Here is a 25,749-nt window from a genome sequence, read left to right as displayed (position 1 = left end):
CATCCTCTTCTCTGCTCTGCTTGTCAGGGATTATGATTGTGGCGAAACCAACCTCGCCACTGGGTTTTGGAGGGGGCTGTTTAAAAGCCTCTTGCCTCAGGATTATGGCCCATAGTAACTTTTAAACCCCTGAACCTATTCCAGGGAATTTTGGATAGGTTTGTCCCCCAAGTTATACTGTTTAAATTGATGTAAGTTATATGTATGGACAATGTAACCTCACAAAGTTGTAACAACTTATAATAAGTGTAACTTGTCAGCTTGAGAGGAATATGCTGGGTGTGGTTCTATTGTCCCATTGTCCCATTGTGTGTTTAAATGGTGATGTCTGTCCTGGTGTCTCCACATGTGTATTGGTGATCTCCCCTTTGTCCTGAGAGATAATTGGATTGTCTTCGGTCGTCTCCCAGGCAGAGAGGAGGAAACCATGATGCATTGTGGGGATATGTTGTATCTGTCCTGTGTCGCAGTCTCCCTTCTGGTCCTCTAGGGGGCGGGAACGATTGGTTGCTGTATTTACATTGTGTGTGTTGTGAATTACTGATTGGTTGGATTTCAAAACCCTGTGGGCAGTACTATGTTTGGTTTTTATCAATAAAAGAGGCTGTACTTGAAGTACAGTCAGAGCACTGCTTGACCCTCAAGACGGAGCCTTGTCTCGTTATTGGGGGGATTCCCTGTATGCTGTTGGAGACTGATTGCCAGGAGTGTAAGCTGACTGATACGCTTTTCCTGTTCGTCTGACTGACAGCTATTTGCGAGGTTCCAGTTTGGAGTGCTATTTTGTATCCAGTTCGGGAGGTTGGTGTTCTGCAGTAGCTGTGCCTGTCTCTCGGAAAGGGGCATATCGCCTAAACGGATTTTAACCCCTTGTCTGCTGAAACGGTCCGTTACATTGGTGGCAAGCAGCGGGATCGTTCCTACAGCCAGAAGGACAGCTACAGGAGACACCATTTCTTTGGATTCTACAATTTAAGGGCAACGCATGTCCCAGTACAGCGACCCTAAAAGCACCAGGATGGAACCAGCAGTGTTATACGAGGAGGAGGACCTGGATGGCCGGGATGCATTAAGGAAAGGCATCTGGTACCAGGCCCTGGATAATGTACAATACCAGCGAGGTGAGAGTCTCCCCAGTGAAGAGCAGCGGTTGCAGAAGCAAGTGGCCCTGCGGATGTCCTTCCTGGGAGAGCAGCCCCTGGAGGAATGGGTGATAGAACTACAGCACCGGGTATGGCAGGAGCTATGGCTGGAGGATGCCTACCAGGCGCTTTGGTGGTATGTGGCACAGTTTATACCCTGGACAGCTGAGCATGACAAGCCAGAGGGAGAGGAGTTTGATGGTCCTGGCTTGTTATGGGAGTCCTTTGCAGAGCCTGACTTCGGGAGCCCTGCACAGTCCAGACTTCAGGACATTTTCTATGAGAGGGAGGCTAGGCATGAGTGGGATGACCCCCATGAGGTAGAGCAAGACCTGGCTCACCTAGCAACCCTGGAGTGGGAACTGGAGCAGGACTACCGAGATCTCTTCCACTCCATTGGGAAGGCTCAGCAGGACAGCAAGAAGTCAGACCCAGGTCCAGAGCCCTTCAGCTGGGAGGATATTGTTGATGTTTACTGGGAAGAACCCCAGGTGGCCGGTGGAGATGGGACCGAGGTCTCTCCACCGGTCCTGCAGGGAATTGGGAGCCTAGTCTCCATTCCCCAGCGGCAGGCTGAGTTACAGGGGGCAGAGGTAGTCGTTCCTGCCCCCCAGCAGCAGCATGATTTTTTGGGAATTGGGAGCCGAGTCTCCATTCCCCAGCGGCAGTGTGAAGTGCAGGGAGGGGAGAGCAGCGGCCTTCCTCCCCAGCGACAGGCTGAGTTACAGGGGGCAGAGGTAGTGGTTCCTGCCCCCCAGCAGCAGCATGATTTTTTGGGAATTGGGAGCTGAGTCTCCATTCCCCAGCGGCAGACGGAGTTACAGGGGGCAGAGACAGTTGGTCCTGTCCCCCAGCGGCAGAGTGTCCTACAGGGAATAGAGAGCCCAGTCTCCTTTCCCCAGCAGCAGGACACTGTATTGGGAGCGGAGGCGGTCGGTCGCCCTCCCCAGCGGCTGGAAGTATGTATGGGAGAGGAGCTCGTTACCCCCTCTCCCCAGCGGCAGATTAACGCACAAGGGGGAGACAGTAAGCCCCACAACTGTGCAGATGGGACCGTGGTCTCTGCACTTACAGCACAGGGGGTAGGGACAGTCGGTCCTGTCCCCCAGCAACAGGGCTGTTTAGCCAAAGGGGAGACAGTCGGTTTCCCCCTCCAACAACCAGACTCCAACCAGGCTTCTTCCGTGGTAATGCTGGCACCAGGGCAGAGTACCGCTGATCCCTGCCCACAAAGCAACCTCCACTCCAAGCCAGGGAGCAACTCAGAGACCGGGAGTACCAGCTACAAATATAATCTTGGTGGATTCACTGGACAGAGACAGGCTACGAAATTCAGCAGGTCCAGTATTTGGTTGTGGGTGGGCTGCCAGACTAACTCAGGTACCGACCGGCGTGAGGTCAGGTATCTGGTTAGTCTTCCCTGGGGGGGGGAGATGTGTGGCGAAACCAACCTCGCCACTGGGTTTTGGAGGGGGCTGTTTAAAAGCCTCTTGCCTCAGGATTATGGCCCATAGTAACTTTTAAACCCCTGAACCTATTCCAGGGAATTTTGGATAGGTTTGTCCCCCAAGTTATACTGTTTAAATTGATGTAAGTTATATGTATGGACAATGTAACCTCACAAAGTTGTAACAACTTATAATAAGTGTAACTTGTCAGCTTGGGAGGAATATGCTGGGTGTGGTTCTATTGTCCCATTGTCCCATTGTGTGTTTAAATGGTGATGTCTGTCCTGTTGTCTCCACATGTGTATTGGTGATCTCCCCTTTGTCCTGAGAGATAATTGGATTGTCTTCGGTCGTCTCCCAGGCAGAGAGGAGGAAACCATGATGCATTGTGGGGATATGTTGTATCTGTCCTGTGTCGCAGTCTCCCTTCTGGTCCTCTAGGGGGCGGGAACGATTGGTTGCTGTATTTACATTGTGTGTGTTGTGAATTACTGATTGGTTGGATTTCAAAACCCTGTGGGCAGTACTATGTTTGGTTTTTATCAATAAAAGAGGCTGTACTTGAAGTACAGTCAGAGCACTGCTTGACCCTCAAGACGGAGCCTTGTCTCGTTATTGGGGGGATTCCCTGTATGCTGTTGGAGACTGATTGCCAGGAGTGTAAGCTGATGGATACGCTTTTCCTGTTCGTCTGACTGACAGCTATTTGCGAGGTTCCAGTTTGGAGTGCTATTTTGTATCCAGTTCGGGAGGTTGGTGTTCTGCAGTAGCTGTGCCTGTCTCTCGGAAAGGGGCATATCGCCTAAACGGATCTTAACCCCTTGTCTGCTGAAACGGTCCGTTACAATGATCTTCTACTTCTTGTCTCCTCATGAACTCCATTCCCACAGAGATTCGGCTAAAGTCACTGTTGTGAAGTAACTTGTCCTGCTGTGTGATTAGGACAGGTGTTATGTGTACTGATAGGATGGCAGCCATTTTATTTCCCCTGATGATTGCTTCCCAGACAAAATGAGCCATTATAAATAATGAAAGGTATTTGGGAATATATTTATAATAAAAAGTATAATTTAAGTATTTTAATTTTCTTAATTCCTGGAGAACCCCTTTAAGCATTAAAGGGGGAGCTCTGTAGCCGGAAGACCCACCCATGCTTAGAGAAGACTGCTTTAAGCCACCAGTGGAAGACAGGAGAATTTCCATTAGAAGTGAAGTTTCAGACACGTTTCATGTTTTTTCAGCTTGACCAGAAACATCTTAGTAAACATTGACATTACCTCCACCTTGTACTATCCCTGAAGCTGTAGTATGGAGTAGATCAATGATACGGTATATCTGTGCAAAACTCTATAGAGGCAAAAAACAATCAGGAATGTAGACATAGCTTAGAGACAAGCATAGACGATAAGAAACACACAAAGGTGACAAAGAGGAATGAGATGCCCCCAGTCCCAGTGACGGGTGGAAGAGAGATGGAACAGCACAGATATTGAACCCACGAAAGCAGCATAAAATTATAATCTGTAGGCCTCATTTAATAACTTGTCAGGACTTACAGCTAGCTCATTTATTTCTCTAGAGGTGACCTTTAATCACTGTCATAGCTCTAATGTATGGTATACATACCACCATATGTATATACATAATATAATACTGTTGGAGGTGACACTAAACAATACACTGTATATGTACTGAAACATAATGCCATTGATTCCTATATTACAACATCTTTAATAAAAACAAGAAAAAAATTGCAACTGGAAGTGGTAATACAACAGTTATATTACTGCACATAAGGGGCAGTATCATGATAAAAGTATTCTTGAATTTTTGTATAGAATGGTATAATTGTATTCTTCTACATTACAATACGTATTACAATACGTATAATCTTATACATAAGTGGAAGTATTATAGTAGTTATATTCTTGTACATAGGAGGCAGTATTATAGTAGTTATATTCTTGTACATAGGAGCAGTATTATAGTAGTTATATTCTTGTATATAGGAGCAGTATTATAGTAGTTATATTCGTGTACATAGGAGCAGTATTATAGTGGTTATATTCTTGCACATAGGAGGCAGTATTATAGTAGTTATATTCTTGTACATAAGAGGTAGTATTATAGTAGTTATATTCTTGTACATAGGAGGCAGTATTATAGTAGTTATGTTATGGACTATTGATACAAAATGGATACTTGCTTGTTGAGCTAAGATGGCAGCCAGGCATTCAGCCTACACCTATAAACTAGAATCTTACTTTGTGTTTTTATCATGTGTTTCTTTGTGGTTTCCGTTCAGCTCAAGCAAGCAGCTACAAAGAAAGAAGTAACGGTTTCACCCAGGAACAAGGGGGGGGAGGGAGAAGGAATTTCCTCTGGCCGTCAAGGTTACAGAAAAGTAGAGAGTTCATAGCCAATAGAAAATATATACTTTATCTTTCACCCCCCCCTCACTCCCTCCTCTCGTGAAACCCATGTTGTTTTCAGAAATAAACCAGAGATACTGATTAACTCCATGCAGTGGGTTGTCTGTCTGATCTCTCCGTGCACGTATCTTAATTAATTTGGAGCAGTACATCAAATCGAACTGGCAGTTTGGCCAGAACCAGAACAATTTTGGCACCCAACGTGGGGCTCGAGGATTGGACCCTCTGTTCCCGTACCCCCAGAGACCAGACGAGGAGAGGCGCACTAACGGACACCGGGATCGCAACCCGTGATATGAGGTAGGAAAATTGAGTCATCTTGCCTATAAAGTGTCCCCTGGTGTAGCCTCTTGGTGTTCGTCTGAGGGAGGGGTGCGGAAGCAGTCTGGGACGTCCTCGAGGGCATGAAAGTAAGAACCCCATATGTTTTTTTAAAGTCTTGATGTACTGTGTTGTGCCTATAAGTTGTGAAGACCCTGTTGACAAGTATCACTGACGGAGACACGGAGTTCTCCTGTGTTCCTGTATCGGAGTTCAGCCCGGTGTCTGACTCAAATCTCCATAAAGGGGACGATCACAGATGGGTGGAGAGCGGTTCGCGGTAGCCCAGAGTGTGCTGACCGGGACTCAAAGGTCTTCGCGTCCAGTGATTACTCTATACAGGAGCTCTTTAGGCGGCTTCAGTAGGTACGAGAGATAATGGGAAATGAGGAAAGTGTCCCGAAGGGCTACTGTTCACCTGAACAGTACGTGGCGGACAGGAGAGGCAAATGTTTCATAAAAGGATTAAGTAAGTTGGAGAAGAGTTAAAGGTGTCTGTAAAGGAGGCATCCTATGTAGTGCTACCTGGCAAGTGTTGTTAAACGAGAAGAGAGGGAAGTTAGAAGATGATTAATTGACAGACATGGTCCGTGTGTGGTTGGACTGTAGTAAAGAATTTGAACAGACCGGGGGGAACTAAATTTTGATGAGAAAAGACAGAGATATTTCTGTAAGCCTGGTGTTGCATTGATACTTGACTAGCCACCACCCTATAATGGCGCCGGGAAGAAAGCAGGTGGGTGGACCTGCAAAACATGTGGTCAACAGAATCCCTGCTCCCGTGATACGTGCCTTCCCTGTGGGGTTCCCCACCCACAAAACCACACCTTGGTAACTACTCCCCGGCACGTCCCATCACTTCCCGTGTTAGCTACAGCGCCATCTTGACCCCAGGCAACGCCCATGAACGGACCTTTAATATCATTCGGTCCGGACCCCCCCGTCACTCCTATGTCACCCTTGCCCCTTCCTACTACCTTGTACCCCATGGTTAACCCGGACGGTACATTCATGCTACCCCACTCACCTGCCACCCTTACTCCTATTATGGTAGGGGGGCAACCTGATGAAGCAGAACAGGGGGATGCAGACGGTGCTGCAGAATCCACAATGGGCATACAAAATGCACCGGGTAATATGCAGACTCCTTCGCGGGGTACCCCGACAGACTACGGGGATCCGCCAACTTTACCCCTGGCACCACAGTGGACTGTACCCATGGCCGTGCGCCCATCACGACGTTCACAAGATCAAATACTGCAGGGTCAGATTACAGAGTTACAAAAGAACTTGCAAAAAATTGAGCAGGGAAACCTTGAGACACTGAAAGAAGCCCTAGCACTTAACCGGCCACAGGGACCACCACAATATGTGTCTTTCACCCCACAACAGTTATTCACCATAGTGATTTTACTGCCTGACCCTGAGACCCATCCCATGCCCTTTTTCAGGAAACTGTCCCAAGTGCATCAAACCTATGGGTGCACATGGTCGGACCTGCAAAGTATAGTGGAAAACAAGACAGGTGAATACTCCACACTGATAATGGATCAAATCCACATCCCTGAACTTAAAGGTGCTAACTTTGACCCCCGGGATCATGAGTCTGGAGAATTCTTTATAGAACAACTACAGAAATGGACAAAAGCTAAAATAGCAGATCATTTCACCACACTGCAGGACAGCTGCGGGGGATCAGTTGACCCCCACCTTTTTTTCTTTTCACAGAAATGTTAGTTTCTGCTGTGTTAGTTTAAGCTCCTCTTTCTGATAAGAAACTGTCTCGCTTCTTGGTCTTTGTGGTTTTCACTCAAATTATGTGACACCCACGGCTGCCGGATGTCTGACAATAAAATTCTGCACTGATTTATATGAGCAAGGGGATTCGCTGCAAACCATTTTGCACCTCATCCCCAATACTCTCTGGGCCAGAGGACCCCAGGATATTGGATACCTCAATGTCCCACCAGTCACTGTGACCCTGAAGGACCCCAAAGTCCTACCATACAAAGAGACTGGACCCAGTAGCCTGAGAAGCCCCTTCCTGTGTCAGAGCTATCCATGCTGCCAGCTCTCTTCTAAACGTCACATCTGACATTTTGCTGGGTCATCCCCTCACTATTCTGGCTCCCCATGACATTTCTGCCATCCTCCAGCAGACTCAACCTGAACACCTCGCTGCACACCGCCACCTCCGGCTTCCGTGTAGTTTGCTTCTGCCAGATAATGTCACCATTCAGAGGTGCCACATCCTCCATCCTGCTGCACTCCTTCCTCTTCCAAGGGGGGAGTATAATGGAGATTCTGAAGATTTTATTGATCTACAGGCACACTCGAGCTGACACCTCTGAAGCCAGAGGAAAAGCCCTAGCTGATCAAGCAGCATAGGAAGCAGCAGTGAAAGAGGAAAGAGTCCAGTCAGACCAGATTATGATAACACAGGAAGACCTGGAACAAGAAGAAATCACATGGGACCTCCTGAAACAAATACAGAAACAGGCCATGCCACAAGAAAAATTGGATTGGCTAAAAGAGTCAGCCCAAGAAGAGAAAGAATCTGGACTGTGGACCCAAGGAGGGAGAGCATCTCTGCCCAAAGCTCTCTATCCTCTGATAGCTTCAATAGCTCATGGGCCCACCCACCAATCTAAGACCATCATGAAAGAACTAATAGACAATGGCCCCAGGTATAACCCCTGTCCTGGTGAGGCATACTCAGTCTTGCCTCATCTGTGCGCAGTGCAACCCGGGAAGAACTGAGCCTACACCAACCAAACGTCTCCCCAAAGCCCAGTACCCGTTCCAACGGATTCAAATTGACCACATCCAGATGCCAATGTGCCAAGGGTTTCAATATGTGCTAGTAGTGATAGACTTGTTCTCTGGGTGGCCAGAAGCCTACCCCGTCCGAAACCAGACAGCAACCACTACTGCAAAAAAACTGATGCAGGAGCTTGTCTGTAGGTTCGGAGTACCTGAGGTCATTGAGAGTGATCAGGGCCCAGCATTCACTGCTAGATTAACCCAAGAAGTCTGGAAGATGGTAGGGTCACACTTAGCCTATTACACACCCTACAGACCCCAAAGCGGCGACAAAGTCAAACGACTGAACGGGGTACTGAAGTCCAAGATGCTGAAAATGACTGGGGAGACAGGGCTCAGTTGGGTACAATGCCTGCCAATATCACTATTTTCAGTTAGACACACCCCTAGGCCTCCACACCAAATTTTGTTTAGGACACGGCCTAGGATGGGACAGTACTTCCCACAGCAATTGCAAATGCATTATGAATCTGTTGCTAAATATGTGATTGCCCTGAGTAAACAATTGTCTAACATATGTGCACAAGTTTTCTCTTCCATTCCAGATCCTGACTCCCTAGAGGGAATACACACTCTCAAACCTGGAGAGTGGGTGGTGGTCAAGAAACACGTCAGAAACACACTCGAACCACGATACGAGGGGCCGTACCAGGTGTTGCTGACTGCCCCGACCTCTGTGAAACTCGATGGAGGCTTACCTGGATCCACGCCTCACATTGTAAAAGAGTAAAGACTGTCCCGACGACCCTGGAACAATAAGCCATGAGGATTAACATACTGATCATGACTTTGACAGTGGGCATATCAGCAGTGTTCACACCACTGGGTGATGAATGGGACAATTCACTGACACGGCACCATCAAATTCTAGTCATGGGGTTGAGACACTCAGAGATTGTTGGATCTGTACCCACAGTCCCGTGAGTTCAACCAGTATGCCTTATGTTGCAATTCCCTTGGAACTTTCTGAACTGATTGACCTGTCTAATTCTACCATCTTTCTCACTAGCATACACCAAGTTAAATCCAGTACAAACAAGGACAAGGAAGTGGCCTTACCTGTTGCAGGGTGGGCAGATGCCCCATGGCTCATGATAAACAGATCAGGACCCTCGGTAGATTATAGCTCCACTCCTTGGCAAGAGGGACACTGGGCTAATGTCACATGTTTTCCAAGCTGGACACACTGATATTGTCTCCATGTACAAACCAAAGGTATGACATTTAGTCCACACATACACTCAGGTTGCAATGATTCAAAAACAGACAGCCACGTGCAGTGTATTGGTGTAAATGCTGAGAACGGAAAGGATCTGCCCTGTAACAACCGTACTGTACAGGATCTCCGGACAGGTATATTAGCTAACGACACCGAAAGTCAGTCAAAAGGATATGAGTTGGCGAAAGGGACACAATTAGCCAAACTAATTACCCGATTATTCAATGGCACAGCAGTGACAGTTCCAGACGACATATACTCAGTTTGTGGACACAAAGCATACAAATGGTTATCCGAGAATGTCACAGGACTGTGCACCATCGCCAGGCTTACTCCTGCTACCTTTATAGTACCACACTCTGAAATTGACATAAATGCAGTACCTAAACACACCTTGTATCGTAGGGCCAAAGATAACACACCCAGACCAAATGGCAAGCCACATGTAGTAGAGACGAGCATTACCAACAAAATTGTTAGTTCCATCTTCATATATCCCATGATAGCGCAGATGTGGGATCATCTGGTAGTAGCAACAGACTACCTGGATGACCAAATATGGGAAGTGATGAGACTTATGAATACCTCAAACATTGTGCAAAACCAGTTAATCATTGTCACCAACCGACACACATTAGTTCTAGATTATGTTACAGCTAAAGATGGATGTATGTGCCAGGTTGTGGGACCCTCTTGTTGCCATTACATAGACCCGCAGGGTAATTTGCAAGTTAAGGTGGGTATAGAGAAGATGGCGGATTTAAGAGATAAATGGCTGGATGCACATAAAGCTGATAAAGATACATGGTGGTCTGATACCTTCTCTTTCCTTAACCCCAATAACTGGTTCAAAGGTATTGGGGGTTGGCTCATGGGAATTGTCCAAGTAATATTGCAGGTAGCCCTAATAATATTGGTGATATATGTAGTGATTAAGCTCGTTCTTATTTGTGTGACCCGCTTTTCAAAAAGAATGAAGAAAACTGATGAACGACCTATTATGCTCCTCTACGATGAGGAAGGACAGAAGGAAACATCGTTCAACACAGCTCCCCCTCCTCACAATGATGCCTGGCTGAGATAGGGTGAGATGAATCCCAGGGTATTACCACAAGTCCGAGCAACCGGGAGCCTACCTATAAGGGGTAGGTTGTCGCCACTGCGGGTGAAGAGGATACGAATGGTATGCCCAGGGGATTCGCTAGGCGAAGGGAAAGTCTACAATCAAGTCTCCAAGGGGGGACTGTTATGGACTATTGATACAAAATGGATACTTGCTTGTTGAGCTAAGATGGCGGCCAGGCATTCAGCCTACACCTATAAACTAGAATCTTACTTTGTGTTTTTATCATGTGTTTCTTTGTGGTTTCCGTTCAGCTCAAGCAAGCAGCTACAAAGAAAGAAGTAACGGTTTCACCCAGGAACAAGGGGGGGGAGGGAGAAGGAATTTCCTCTGGCCGTCAAGGTTACAGAAAAGTAGAGAGTTCATAGCCAATAGAAAATATATACTTTATCTTTCACCCCCCCCTCACTCCCTCCTCTCGTGAAAACTATGTTGTTTTAGAAATAAACCAGAGATGCTGATTAACTCCATGCAGTGGGTTGTCTGTCTGATCTCTCCGTGCACGTATCTTAATTAATTTGGAGCAGTACATCAAATCGAACTGGCAGTTTGGCCAGAACCAGAACAGTTATATTCTTGTACATAGGAGCAGTATTATAGTAGTTATATTCTTGTACATTGGAGCAGTATTATAGTAGTTATATTCGTGTACATAGGAGGTAGTATTATAGTAGTTATATTCTTGTATATAGGAGGCAGCATTATAATAGTTATAGTCTTGTACATAGGAGGCAGTATTATAGTAGTTATATTCTTGTACATAGGAGGCAGTACTATAGTAGTGATATTCTTGTACATAGGAGCAGTATTATAGTAGTTATATTCTTGTACATAGGATCAGTATTATAGTAGTTATATTCTTGTAGTTATATCCTTGTACATAGGCGGCAGTATTATAGTAGTTATATTCTTGTAGTTATATCCTTGTACATAGGCGGCAGTATTATAGTAGTTATATTCTTGTACATAGGATCAGTATTGTAGTAGTTATATTCTTGTACATAGGGGCAGTATTATAGTAGTTATGTTCTTGTACACAGGAGGCAGTAGTATAGTAGTTATATTCTTGTATATAGGAGGCAGTATTATTGTAGTTATATTCTTGTACATAGGAGCAGTATTATAGTAGTTATTTTCTTGTACATAGGAGCAGTATTATAGTAGTTAAATTCTTGTAGATAGGAGCAGTATTATAGTAGTTATATTCTTGAACATAGGAAGCAGTATTATAGTAGTTATATTCTTGTACATAGGAAGCAGTATTATAGTAGTTATATTCTTGTTCATAGGAGGCAGTATTATAGTAGGTATATTCTTTTACATAAGGGATCGACCGATATAGATTTTTTAGAGCCGATACCTATAACCTATGACCTTTCATGCCGATAGCCGATAGCATACCGATATTCTGTGCATTTTCATTCTTGAAAAAAAATATTTTTGTTACTGCGTTCACCACATTTTTTTAAAATATATTTTAATAGCTTGGACTTTTCGGACATGACAATATGTGATATGTTTATTTATTTATTGTTTATATATTTATGCAAAATTGGGAAAGGGGGTGATTTATACTTAATATGTTTTTTTTTTTTTTTTTACTGTTTATTTAATAACTATTTCTCCCTTAGGGGCTAGATCCTGGGATCTTTTAATCCCTTGTCCTATCCACCCTAATAGAGCTCTATTAGGGTGGATAGGATCTCACACTCTCCCTGATGCCCTGTGCATTGTACACACAGCAGCAGGGAGCTTACAATGGCAGCCAGGGCTTCAGTAGCGTCCTGGCTGCCATGGTAACCGATCGGAGCCCCAGGATTACACTGCTGGGACTCCGATCAGAAGCTGCCACTGCCACCAATGAAGAGGAGGGGAGGGGACCCTGTGGCCCCTGCCACCAATGTTTTTAATACTGGGGGGGTGGGGGGGTGGCGCAAAGAAGTGCAAAAACGAAACCCGGGTCGGGCGATACCTGTGTGTGTGCACTTTCTTGATTTTATATGCTTTTAACAAGAAGCCGTTTGTAAGTGTGATAAACTTTTCTACTATACGGTGGAAGTCTGTGCTTCACTACGGCTGTCATTCCTTGATTACCTACAGGAGTGTCGGATAGAGGAGAGTTTCCTAGTTGTGGAGCTTGAAGGTCTTTCACTGTGTCACCAATTAACCTTGTACCGTGAAAGGAGGAGGTGTCGATAGCAGCGCGGTCCCCCACTTTGATGAATATTCTTGAACGTACCACTTACCAGCAGTATTATAATAGTTATATTCTTGTACATAGGAGCAGTATTATAGTAGCTATATTCTTGTACATAGGAGGCAGTATTATAGTAGTTATACTCTTGTACATAGCAGCAGTATTATAGTAGCTATATTCTTGTACATAGGAACAATATTATAGTAGTTATATTCTTGTACATAGGAGGCAGTATTGTAGTAGTTATATTCTTGTACATAGGAGCAGTATTATAGTAGTTATATTCTTGTACATAGCAGGCAGTATTATAGTAGTTATATTCTTGTACATAGGAGCAGTATTATAGTAGTTATATTCTTGTACATAGATGCAGTATTATAGTAGTAATATTCTTGTACATAGGAGGCAGTATTATAGTAGTTATATTCTTGTACATAGGAGGCAGTATTATAGGAGTTATATTCTTGTATATAGGAAGCAGTATTATAGTAGTTATATTCTTGTACATAGGAGCAGTATTATAGTAGCTATATTCTTGTACATAGGAGGCAGTATTATAGTAGTTATACTCTTGTACATAGCAGCAGTATTATAGTAGCTATATTCTTGTACATAGGAGGCAGTATTATAGTAGTTATATTCTTGTACATAGGAGGCAGTATTGTAGTAGTTATATTCTTGTACATAGGAGCAGTATTATAGTAGTTATATTCTTGTACATAGATGCAGTATTATAGTAGTAATATTCTTGTACATAGGAGGCAGTATTATAGTAGTTATATTCTTGTACATAGGAGGCAGTATTATAGGAGTTATATTCTTGTATATAGGAAGCAGTATTATAGTAGTTATATTCTTGTACATAGGAGCAGTATTATAGTAGTTATATTCTTGTACATAGGAGCACTATTATAGTAGTTATATTCATGTACATAGGAGGCAGTTTTATAGTAGTTATATTCTTGTGCACAGGGGCAGTATTATAGCAGTTATATTCATGTACATAGGAGGCAGTATTATAGTAGTTATATTCTTGTACATAGGAGCAGTATTATAGTAGTTATATTCTTGTTTATAGGAGGCAGTATTATAGTAGTTATATTCTTGTACATAGGAGCAGTATTATAGTAGTTATATCCTTGTACATAGGAGGCAGTATTATAGTAGTTATATTCTTGTACATAGGAGTAGTATTATAGTAGTTATATACTTGTACATAGGAGGCAGTTTTATAGTAGTTATATTTTTGTGCACAGGGGCAGTATTATAGCAGTTATATTCATGTACATAGGAGGCAGTATTATAGTAGTTATATTCTTGTACATAGGAGCAGTATTATAGTAGTTATATTCTTGTTTATAGGAGGCAGTATTATAGTAGTTATATTCTTGTACATAGGAGCAGTATTATAGTAGTTATATCCTTGTACATAGGAGGCAGTATTATAGTAGTTATATTCTTGTACATAGGAGTAGTATTATAGTAGTTATATACTTGTACATAGGAGGCAGTATTATAGTAGTTATATTCTTTGTCAAATTTCTTTTTATTGAGTAAAGACAGCAACAAGGGAAGGATCCAACTCCTCGCCCCATTTGTACAGCCAAAAAACAACAAGCCCCAGGGGGCGTATACAGAGATGGTAAAAGCATACATGCACAGGGATTGTATATAAGCATATCACATTGTACATGGGAAATTTACAGCTGTAGTATACATAACGTGAGTTACCAAACAATTTTCCTGTACCATCAGTCTAGGACATGTAAAGTGCAACGACCATAGGGTCGCTTCGTGCAAAGAGGGCATAAGCTTTATTCAGATGTATACAGGTTGGATACCGCTACCAAAGAGTATACCTTGTACCATAGTGACTAGGCAAACAGAACCCGTTTCAAAACAAATAAAAAATAGATAAAAGGGTGAGGAGAAGGCCAGGACCTGGTCAAGGGTAGAGGGGGGAGGGGAGGGGAAGGAAAGACCACAATCCTGCAACTGGGGATAGGGGGGGGGGGGGGGTGGAATAAGTAGGCCTCACAGATGAGGCCCTCCTGGACTAGCATGTTTCAAGTGCTTCTTGTGTGAACATTGTATTGGAGAAGCTCTACTAGGCGGTACCACTTTCTAACGGTCTTTGGATGAGCTCAGGAGAGGGTGTCTAATTAGTATATGTTCCCATTATCTACACTGCTCAGAGGATCCTACTTATCGACTTCTAAATGTCAGCCATGGGGTCCAGAGTTTCAGGCATTTCTTGTGTTGTCTGGCTTCCCACCCGCCCAGCTCCTCCATTCTGCACAACTGGTCAACATTTAGCTCCCAATGCGATAATGACGGTGGATCCTCGCTGAGCCATTTCTGTGGTATAAGTAGCCTCGCGGCCTGTATCAGTTGTGTAGGTAAGTTCCATTTGGATGGGAACAAGGCCGGTGTGGGGAGCCAGAGGAGCACCAGTTCTGGTGTCAGCTGAATGTGAGTGTTCATTACTTTGTCTATCGTGGCTGAAACCCCGTCCCACTACGAACGCAGTCTTGGGCAAGCCCAAAATATGTGGGTTTGTGATCCAATCGCATCCCCACACCTCCAGCACAGGTCAGATTTGCTTAGGCCCTTAGAGAATAATTGTTTAGGGGTCTGGTACCACTGGGTCAGCGTCTTGTATGAATGCTCTTGCACCTTCACGCATCTCGAGAAGCCATGGGAGTGTGCATGAATGCGCAAAATGTCTGTTTCTGAGAAATCTAAGTCAAGCTCCGTAGCCCAGATTTTTAAGTAGTAAGGGATCCCTATAGGGTTTTGGACATTGAGTGCTAAGTACAGCTTGGAGATTACTTTACTGGGGGAGGATTCCAAATGCATCATCTCCTCAAACCAAGTAGTTTCCACTGTGCCCTGTCTACTGTCCAGCAGTGGTTTACTAACAGAGTTAAGTTCAATAGTATCTAGAAAGTTGCTAGAAGATAGAACCCGGAGTATGGGGTGTTGGTCTTGGAGAGCGCCAGAAGCTCCGTCCAAGAATTCTGTGATGGTGTAGTTGTGTAGTTTGTTCCACACTGATGATATGTTGTCTGCGGTGGGTCTAGCAATGAAAGGGGCAAGGTCAGCTGGCATCAGAGGTGACGGAACATTTAGCAGACCTCTGTCTTTATTCAGTTGTTTGATAACGGCCGCTGTACCTTTAAGCAGAACTTGTGAGTGAAGTGAAGATGAGTTCAGGCCCCATAACTCTGCTCTCTGTTTCATGTCAAGCTGGGAAATTTCGAGTTCCCTACCCAAGATGTGCGACCAGGGGGCGTGTAAGTGTAACCACCTCTTCAGGTGTATGGCTTTATAATATAGTTGGGCATCAGGCAGAGCCATGCCTCCCTGGGCTTTCCTTAGTGTCAACGTGCGATGTGCCAGTCTCGCTCCCCTCCCCCCCCAGAGGAATATGCTAAAAAGCCGCCTGATTTGCGTGAAGAAGGAAGAGGGGAGAAAGACAGGCAACATCTGCATGACGTATAATAACTTAGGCATAATAAATGCCTTCAGCAAGTTCTTCCGGCCCATCCATGATACATATGGAATCCGCAATGTGTGCAACTGTTGCTGAATATCTTTTAGTAATGTAGCGTAGTTTAGTTGGAATATTTTGTCCAATTTGCAAGGGATTTTGGTACCCAGGTAGGACAGGTGAGAAGTTTGCCATTTGAAAGGTATTTTGGATTTGATTGAGTGGATCTGCCTAGCAGGTGTAGACACATTCATGGGTTCTGACTTAGTATAGTTTACTTTGAAGTTGGACACCTGCCCATACTGCTCAAAAAAGGATAACAGATGCGGGAAGGCCTCGACCGGGTTGGAGACCATGACCAGGAGGTCGTCAGCATAAGCTGCGTTAAGATATTCGGTGGTGTTATTTTCTAGCTTGAGGCCCTTAATATCGGGGTGTTCCCTAATAGCCTGGAGCAAAGTTTCCATTACAAGGATGTACAGGGCGGGTGACAAGGGGCAACCCTGCCTCGTCCCATTCCTTATAGGGAAGGAAGGTGATAGGGTACCATTGACTCTAATCCAGGCGCTAGGGTCGCCATACAACGACATGATAGCGCTTTGGAACTGTTGGGGGAAGCCAAACTTTTGCAAGGTTCTCGTCATGTAGGCCCAGTTCACCCGGTCGAAGGCCTTCTCCGCATCTATACCAAGCAGGACCAGGGGGAGGCGTTTGTTCACGGCCAGTTGTATGGTGGACAGAATTCTACAGGAATTGTGACTGCCTTCCCTACCAGGGACAAAACCTGCCTGTTCAGGGTTAATGAGTTTTAGTAAGAGAACATTTATCCTAGTTGCCAGAAGTTTCGCCCAGACCTTGACGTCGACATTTAAAAGCGAGATTGGTCTGTAGCTGCCGCATAATTTTGGGTCCTTCCCGGGTTTAGGGAGAATAGTGACTGTGGCCTCAAGGGACTGTTTAGGTAATCGGGAACCGTTCAGGAGCTCATTGCACCAGGCAGCCAAGTGGGGGGCAAGGATGTTTGAATTTTTTTTATAATATCCCACTGGGAAGCCGTCGGGGCTCGGACTTTTCCCCATTGGCATAGATCCTAAGATGCTAGTAACTTCCTTCTCTGTTACGGGGGAAAGTAAGGCCTGACCCTCCTCCTCGGTCAAGGAGGGGAGGTGTAGATGTCCTAGGAAATTATCTATCAGGGTGCCCCTATCTGCAATAGCCCCGGGCACCTCATCAGGGAGACCGTATAGGTCTCGGTAGAATTTTTGAAACTCGCCTGCTATATCTGACGTTTTATGTAAGGTAGTGCCATCTTTCGTATTGATTCCCGCTATATACATTGATTCCTTTTTTTGCTTAAGGAGAGAGGACATGAGTTTTGTGCCCTTGTCCCCATGGGAGTAAAAGCGAAATTGTGAATATTGATATGTTTTAGCATATCCAACATTCAGGTGGTCTGTCAGTTGTTTACGTGAAATGGTCAGCTGCTCTTGGGCCATCAGGGCTCTAGAACGTTTATGCACCGATTCAATAGCGGCAATCTGTTTAAGTAGAGAGTTTAAATGCTCCTGTCTGTCCTTTTTAACTTTACTGCCCAGTGCAATGAGCTCCCACCTCATGACCTGTTTGTGCGTCTCCCAGACAGTTGTAAGCGGCATGCCTTCCGTACAGTTCTCTTTAAAGAACCAGGTCATTTTCTGGTTGAGGTTATTCAGGTCTGATTGTTTGTCTAGGAGTGTCTCGTTTAACCGCCATTGTCTGGTATGTGCTGGTAGGGTCGGGAACTGGAGAGAGGTAGTCACTGGTGCATGGTCGTAGACCGTTATGGGTTCAATGGTAGATTTATCCACCCTGTCAGCACAGCTACCCGAGATTAGGACATAGTCCAACCTCTTATAGGTATGATGCGGGGCCGAAAAGAATGTGTAGTCCCTTTCGGCGGGGTGGAGCAACCTCCACGAGTCTACTAAGTTGACATCAGCCAAGTATGTGTTAACCCGTCCCAAGGCCGCTTGAGTCAATTGGGATGAGCCGTCAGACGCATCCACCAAGGGGTTCAGTGTCATATTGAGGTCGCCTCTTATTAATCTGATTCCCTCTGCGAAGGATGCGAATGTCTTCAGGGTACTGATAAGCCATGTTGTCTGACCCCGATTAGGGCCATATAGACTGGCAAGGGTCACTACCTGGGTACCTATTGTGCCCTTAACAAATACATAACGTCCGTCCGGATCAGTTTGTGTGCAAGTTAATTGGAAAGGGACTCTCTTCGATATAGCAATGCCTACCCCTCTTGCTGCTTTACTATACTCGCTAGTAAACCAATGCTGAAAGTATGTTCTGGGGAGGGTGGGTACGTGCGCTGACTTAAAGTGCAGTTCTTGCAGGAAACAGATATCTGTGTGCAATTTTTTCAGCAGACGTATCACCTGTGACCTCTTCTGTGGGGTGTTAAACCCTCTAACATTAAATGAAGTACATTTAATCAGTGCCATAGTACGGGCTAGATGGGTACCATAGAGCTATCAGCAATTCGGAATCATGCGTACGACCAGGGAAACATGTTGAAATAAGAACCATTAAGAACAACCAGAAAATTGAGTAAATCTCCAACATGAGTATCGGATGACTTGTGCCTAACGCGCAGCCTATCAGAAGAAGGCAAAGCGCGAATGGCCCAAGCCAGCCTGTTTTGAGGCGCTTGCACCAGGGTTGCGCCAATAAATCCCTGGTGAGTGCCATTTAGGTCCATAGACAAACAGCAGTAGGGGGGGGGGAGTAAGCCGGTTTATCTCCCGCGCCATTGCAAACAGAGTCAAATAAGATGAACAGCTTATCAACCTAGCCATCAATCGAATGGCCTGACCGGTCCCAAGGCTCTTAGTAGGCCCAGACAGACTGTACCATAGTACCTCAACAATTAGGCAATTAAACATACCAGATAAACTGCTATAAACTGTTATAACGGATATATAGAATATACATAGATATATCAGGAACGTGGCTGCACACCCCGTCTATGTTAGAGGGGAAGGTGTTGCATAGAGGTTTACTGTGGGCCACCCAGCCGGGTCGGACCACCAGGGAGCTGCACAACCGCCACCCAACAACCAGGAGTATCCCATTCTGGGCCCTGTGTCGCGAGGCAGCGGCCGAACATCGCCCAGTAGGCAGCAAACAAACAAGCATATACAGTTTCAGTGTATACTTGCACATCTGATCGCTGGAAGTGTCTATGATGCGGATTGGCCCAATTTCTCCGGTTCTGGCAGCCACCATCTGCCAGCGAGATAAGTGCTTTTAAACAAGACGTACAGATCAGGGCCTGTTATTGAATTTCCTTTTCGCCGCCGCTTTGATCCACCTCTGCTCCGATGGTAATTCAGGTAGTGGGACTCCCGTATCGGCAGATGGGAGCCATGACGGAATGTCCAGGGGAGTCGTCTGGAGCAAGGTCCACGCCGCTGGTAGGTCCGCCGGAGTGCGGATTGTGCATCTTTTACCCTCAGAAGAGAAGGTCAGTCCAAATGGGAAAAGCCACGCCGCCTGTGTGTGCTCCAACTTCTCCACACGGTGCCCGATGTGCTTCACGTCGCTCTTGATTTCCGTGAGATCTTGTATCACCGGAGCCAACGCTGAGGTCAGGGCTTGCTGTATAAACTGGCGCGAGATGGGTGCTGAGGAATTAGCACGGAACCCAGCGTCTATTTCTGAGGAGACGCCGTCCGCTCCCTCTGCGTCCTGCAGCCAGTCCTCGTGCTCAGGCGGCGCCATCTTGGCAGCACTCGCGGCTGGAGGTCTCTTGTTTAGAAATTTATCCATTTCTTGCGGACCGCGGTCCAATCTGTGGGGTTCAGGCTTGTCTCTGGGTATGTATTGACCCACTTTGCCCATTCTTTTCGAGCTAGATAGCAAAATTAGCCAGTTTGCTGGCTCACATGGAGAGGAGCTCTCTCATATGCGTCTGGCTTGGCCGGAAGTCAAGCTCCGCCCCATAGTAGTTATATTCTTGTACATAGGAGTAGTATTATAGTAGTTATATTCTTGTACATAGGAGCAGTATTATAGTAGTTATATTCTTGTACATAGGAGCAGTATTATAGTAGTTATATTCTTGTACATAGGAGGCAGTATTATAGTAGTTATAGTCTTGTACATAAGAAAAGTATTATAGTAGTTATATTCTTGTACATAGGAGGCAGTATTATAGTAGTTATATTCTTGTACATAGGAGCAGTATTATAGTAGTTATATTCTTGTACATAGGAGCAGTATTATAGTAGTTATATCCTTGTACATAGGAAGCAGAATTATAGTAATTTCTTGTACATCGGAGTAGTATTATAGTAGTTATATTCCTGTACATAGAAGGCAGTATTATAGTAGTTATATTCTTGTACATAGGAGCAGTATTATAGTAGTTGTATTCTTGTTCATAGGAGGTAGTATTATATTAGTTGTATTTTATGCATAGAGGACATTATAAAAGTAGTTATATTTCCATTCCTTTTCACATTGGATGGACTAAATGGTGAGTCTAATAAATCTCCTAAAGGTGTGGTTCTAAGAACAGTCACACATTGGCGGAAGTGGCATTAGTATAGCAGTACTGTGGTCGGGAACAGAGCCAAGGATTAACCTCGGGACAGCAGTTAGGATGCAGTATGACAAGTCATAACTAAAGTAAAAAATTGAGCCAAAGATCAGAACCAGGTGTCAGACAAACATTCCAAGGGATAAGGCAAAGGCATCTTCCAGGAACAAGGCCGAGGTCTGAAACAATCAAGAATCAAAAACAGTAGCACAAGAAACAAGCCCCTTAGCTAGGTATGACTCCCAATCAGCAGGCAATGCATGGCAGGACAGTTTCCCTTTAAGTAGGTCACCAATCCTGACACTGGTAGTCTTAGGCCCCTTGCAGACGAGCGTGTCTGGATTAGGTCCAGATGCGTCCCGGTGCATTGCGGCAAACCCACGCGAGTAGGTACGCAATTGCAGTCAGTTTTGACTGCGATTGCGTTCCGTTGTTCAGTTTTTATCGCGCGTGAAGTTCAGGTTTGGGTTCAAGGTTGTGTAGATTGTATTATTTCCCCTTATAACATGGTTATAAGGGAAAATAATAGCATTCTGAATACAGAATACATAGTACAATAGGGCTGGAGGGGTTAAAAAAATAAAATAAAAAAACTCCACCCTATTGTACTATGCATTCTGTATTCAGAATGCTATTATTTTCCCTTATAACCATGTTATAAGGGAAAATAATTATGATCGGGTCCCGATCATCTTCTAGCAACCATGCGTGAAAATCGCACCGCATCTGCACTTGCTTGCGGATGCTTGCGATTTTCACGGAACCCCATTCATTTCTATGGGGCCTGCGTTACGTGAAAAATGCACAAAGAGGAGCTTGCTGCGATTTTCATGCAAGGCACAAGTAATGCGTGAAAATCACCGCTCATGTGCACAGCCCCATAGAAATGAATGGGTCCGGATTCAGTGCGGGTGCAATGCGTTGACCTCACGCATTGCACCCGCTCGAAAATCTCACCCGTGTGAAAGGGGCCTTAAGGTGGTGGAGGAAGATGGGATTCAGATGTGGCACGAAACCTGGGTGAGGTGGATAAAACTTCTTCTTTAATGCCATATTCATTGAAAATGTTATAGTAATTATAATGAATTTTTATTACACTTGTCCTGAATTGCCATGCTTCGATAAAACTGGTTGCACTCTAAGGCTACTTTCACACTAGCGTTTTTGCTGGATTCGGCAGGGCTCAGCAAAAACGCTTCTGTCATGAACGGATCCGATTGTATGATATTTAACATACCCAATACGGATCCGTCAAGAATTCCATTGAAAGTCAATGGGGGACGGATCAGTTTTTTATTGTGTCAGAGAAAACAGATCCGTCCCCATTGACTTGCATTGTGGGTCATGACGGATCCGTCTTGCTCCGCATCCTAGGACGGAAAGCAAACCGCAGCATGCTGCGGTTTCCTCTCCGGTATGAAAATGGAACGGAATGCATTTTGGAGCATTCTATTCTGTTCAGTTATGTTTTGCCCCCATTGACAATGAATGGGGACAAAATGGAAGTGTTTTTTTCCGGTATTAAGACCCAATGACAGATCTCAATACCTGAAAATATTAACGCTAGTGTGAAAGTAGCTTAAGATGCCTGTAATAACATGGACTGACAACATGCTGCCTGCCTGGGGACATGATATTCATTAAGATACTGATTAATTAGAATATCATGTAGATTTCTTTTTAAGGACATTCGGAAGTGTTCCTCCTTGTTCCTTTTCCATCTAGTCTGCAGTAGAGCTCTCAGGAAAACACTGATGCCTTAGAGAAAGACAAGCTTCCAAACTATGTAAGATGGTATATAAATATTAGAAAAAGTCTTGTCACTTGTCAATGTGTAATAAGTGGAGGTCCAACCTCCAAAACCCCCACAAATCATCTTATGTGTCTCAACTTCAGTGCCTTCAAAAAGTATTCATACCCCTTAAACTTTTCCACATTTTTTCACGTAACACCCACAAACTTAAATGTATTTTTGGGGGGATTTTATGTGATAGACTTCCATTTGTGAGATCCGTTTCAGGGATCTCACAAGCGGTCCAAAACAGATCAGTTTTGCCCTAATGCATTCTAAATGGATAAGGATCCGCTCAGAATGCATCAGTTTCGCTCCGTTCCGCCTCCATTCCGCTTTGGAGGCAGACACCTAAATGCTGCTTGCAGCGTTTTGGTGTCCGTCTGACGAAACTGAGCCAAACAGATCTATCCTGACACACAATGTAAGTCAATGGGGACGGATCTGTTTTCACTGACACAATATGGCACAATAGAAAACGGATACGTCCCCCATTGACTTTCAATAGTTTTCAAGATGGATCCGTTTTGGCTATGTTAAAGATAATACAAATGGATCCGTTGTGAACGGATGCATGCGGTTGTATTATCGGTGCAGATCTGTCTGTGCAGATCCATGACGAACCAAACGGCAGTGTGAAAGTAGCCTTACACAAAGTAGCCAGTATGTGTGAAGTGCAAAGAAAATGATAATTTAATAAATAAAATTCTTTAATAGTGTGGCGTGCATTTGTATTCAGCCTTCTGTACTCTGATACCTCAAAATAAAATCCAATGTGACCAGTTGCCTTCAGAAGTCGCTTAATTAGTAAATAGATTTTACCTGTTTAATTTATTATAACTACAGCTGTTTTGTGAAAGCCTAAGAGGTTTGTTAGTGAACATTAGTAATCAAACAGCATCATAAAAACCAAGGAACACACCAGACAGGTCAGTGATAAAGTAATGGAGAAATGTAAAGCAGGGTTAGGTTAAAAAAAAATATTGCAGGCTCTGAGCATCTCACGGAGCACTGTTCAATTCATTGTCCAAAATGGAAGTAGTATGGCCCAACTGCAAACCTGCCAAGACATCGCCATCCACCTAAACTGACAGCCCAGGCTAGGAGAGCACTAATTAGAGAAGCAGCCAAGAGGCCCATGGTCACTCTGGAGAAGCTGCAGAGATCCACATATCAGGTGGGAGAATCTGTCCTCAGGACAACTATTCGTTGTGTACTCCACAAATCTAGCATTTATGGAAGAGTGGCAAGAAGAAATACATTTTTGAAAGCAAGCCATAAGAAGTCCTGTTTGCAGTTTGCCACAAACCATGTAGGGGACACAGTAAACATGTGGAAGAAGGTGCTGTGGTAAAATGAGACCAAAGTTGCACTTTTTGGCCTAAATGCAAAAAGATCTGTCTGGAGGAAAACTAACACTGCACATCACCCTGAATACAACATCCCTACCGTGAAACATGGTGGTGGTAGCATCGTGCTGTGCAGATGCTTTGCTTCAGCAAGGACAGGGAAGCTGGTCAGAGTTGATGGGAAGATGGAAGGAGCTAAATACAGGGCAATCCTGGAGGAAAACCTGGTAAAGGTTGCAAAAGGCTACTTAAGACTGGGGAGCAGGTTCACCTTCCAGCAGGACAACAACCCTAAACATCAAGCCACAGCTACAATGGAAGGGTTTAGATCAAAGCAAATTCATGTGTTAGAATGGCCCAGTCACAGTCTAGGCCTAAATCCCATTGAGAATATGTGACAACACTTGGAAATTGCTGTTCGCAGACGCTCTCCATCCGATCTGACTGAGCGCGGGCTATTTTGTAAAGAAAAATGGGCAAAAATGTCAGGCTCTAGAAATGTTCAAAGCTGGTAAAGACATCCCTCAAAAGACTTGCAGCTGTAATTTCAGAGAAAAGCGGTCCTGCAATGTATAGACTAAGGGGGGGGGGGGGCTGAATACAAATGCACGCCACACTTTCCAGATGATCTACATTATAGATATAAGATCAGGTGCGATGTTTGATTGGGTTTACATTTCCCACTTCGCACTGTCAGTCCAATCAACCTCCATGGGACTGCCAGAGATAACTAAAAGCAAATCCAAAAAGTTCAGGATCGCAAGACTACAGTATGACCCCTTGAGTTTGGGGGCGACTCATGCAGAGCATCTTACAGATGATTGACCATGAAAACGTTCTAGCAAATACTTGGAACCCAAGAGTAAGTCTTGATAATTTTACCATGGTGGGACTATCAAAGGATTATCCTATCTTAAAGTCTCTTCTTTGTGTAATATACCTTTCAAGTTCATCCTGTAGCCATGCTCAACCACACTTCTGGGCTCTTATTATCAGCATTAGAGTTCCTTGGGCCCACCAGAAGTCTATTGAGCCCACTGGAGGAAATGATTCTGAGGGCCCGCCCTCTGTGTATATAGGACCTTAAAGGCCCTATTTACTAAGGGTCCATTATAGCCAGAACTTGGGCCCACTGCAGGATCCTCTGTTGAGCTCTGGTGGGCCAGTCCAACCGTGCTTATTACTGCTCATTGTCCTTTGCAGAAAATAATTTGACATGACCTTGTCTTCAAGGCACAAAATAGCAAAATGAAGGCTTATCAGCATGCATATGAAGCCTTTTATAAGCAATGTCTAGTTTGCATAGTCACATAGTCTACTTGGCTCTTCTGCCATAAAAGCTCCAGGTCACCGCTGATTCACTGGCTCCAAATCAAGGGTTAATTAAACTCTGCTCCCATTTGACAGATCAAAACGGGAGGATTAATTGCATATGCAAAACACTGCAGAGGCATCATCATAGGAAACAGGGGAGTAGACGCGGACTGGCGAAGACACATTAGCACACAACCTTCTTCTCTACTCAAGCACAGGCAGATTGAGTATCAGTCTATTGACTAATTTGTACCGCAAAGCTTTTATGTGTCTAAAGGGTTAAGCATGTCCAGCAAAACATGACATGGTATGTGGCTGACTAAAAAGCCTGAAGGGTTTAGGAGCAATTAATTTCATATGACAAACATTTCCAATTGTAACAGTAATGAGAGTCATTAAACCCTGGTTAGAAGTGCATTAAGATGTGAGTGACGGAAGATCTGTTGGGAATGGATCAGAACAGATGTCACCTAATGATACGTGAGTTTTGTCTGCAAGAAGAGAT

This window comes from Bufo gargarizans, chromosome 6 (genome assembly GCF_014858855.1).
Source record: "Bufo gargarizans isolate SCDJY-AF-19 chromosome 6, ASM1485885v1, whole genome shotgun sequence".
NCBI lineage: Eukaryota > Metazoa > Chordata > Amphibia > Anura > Bufonidae > Bufo > Bufo gargarizans.
This window is presented reverse-complemented; position numbering follows the sequence as displayed.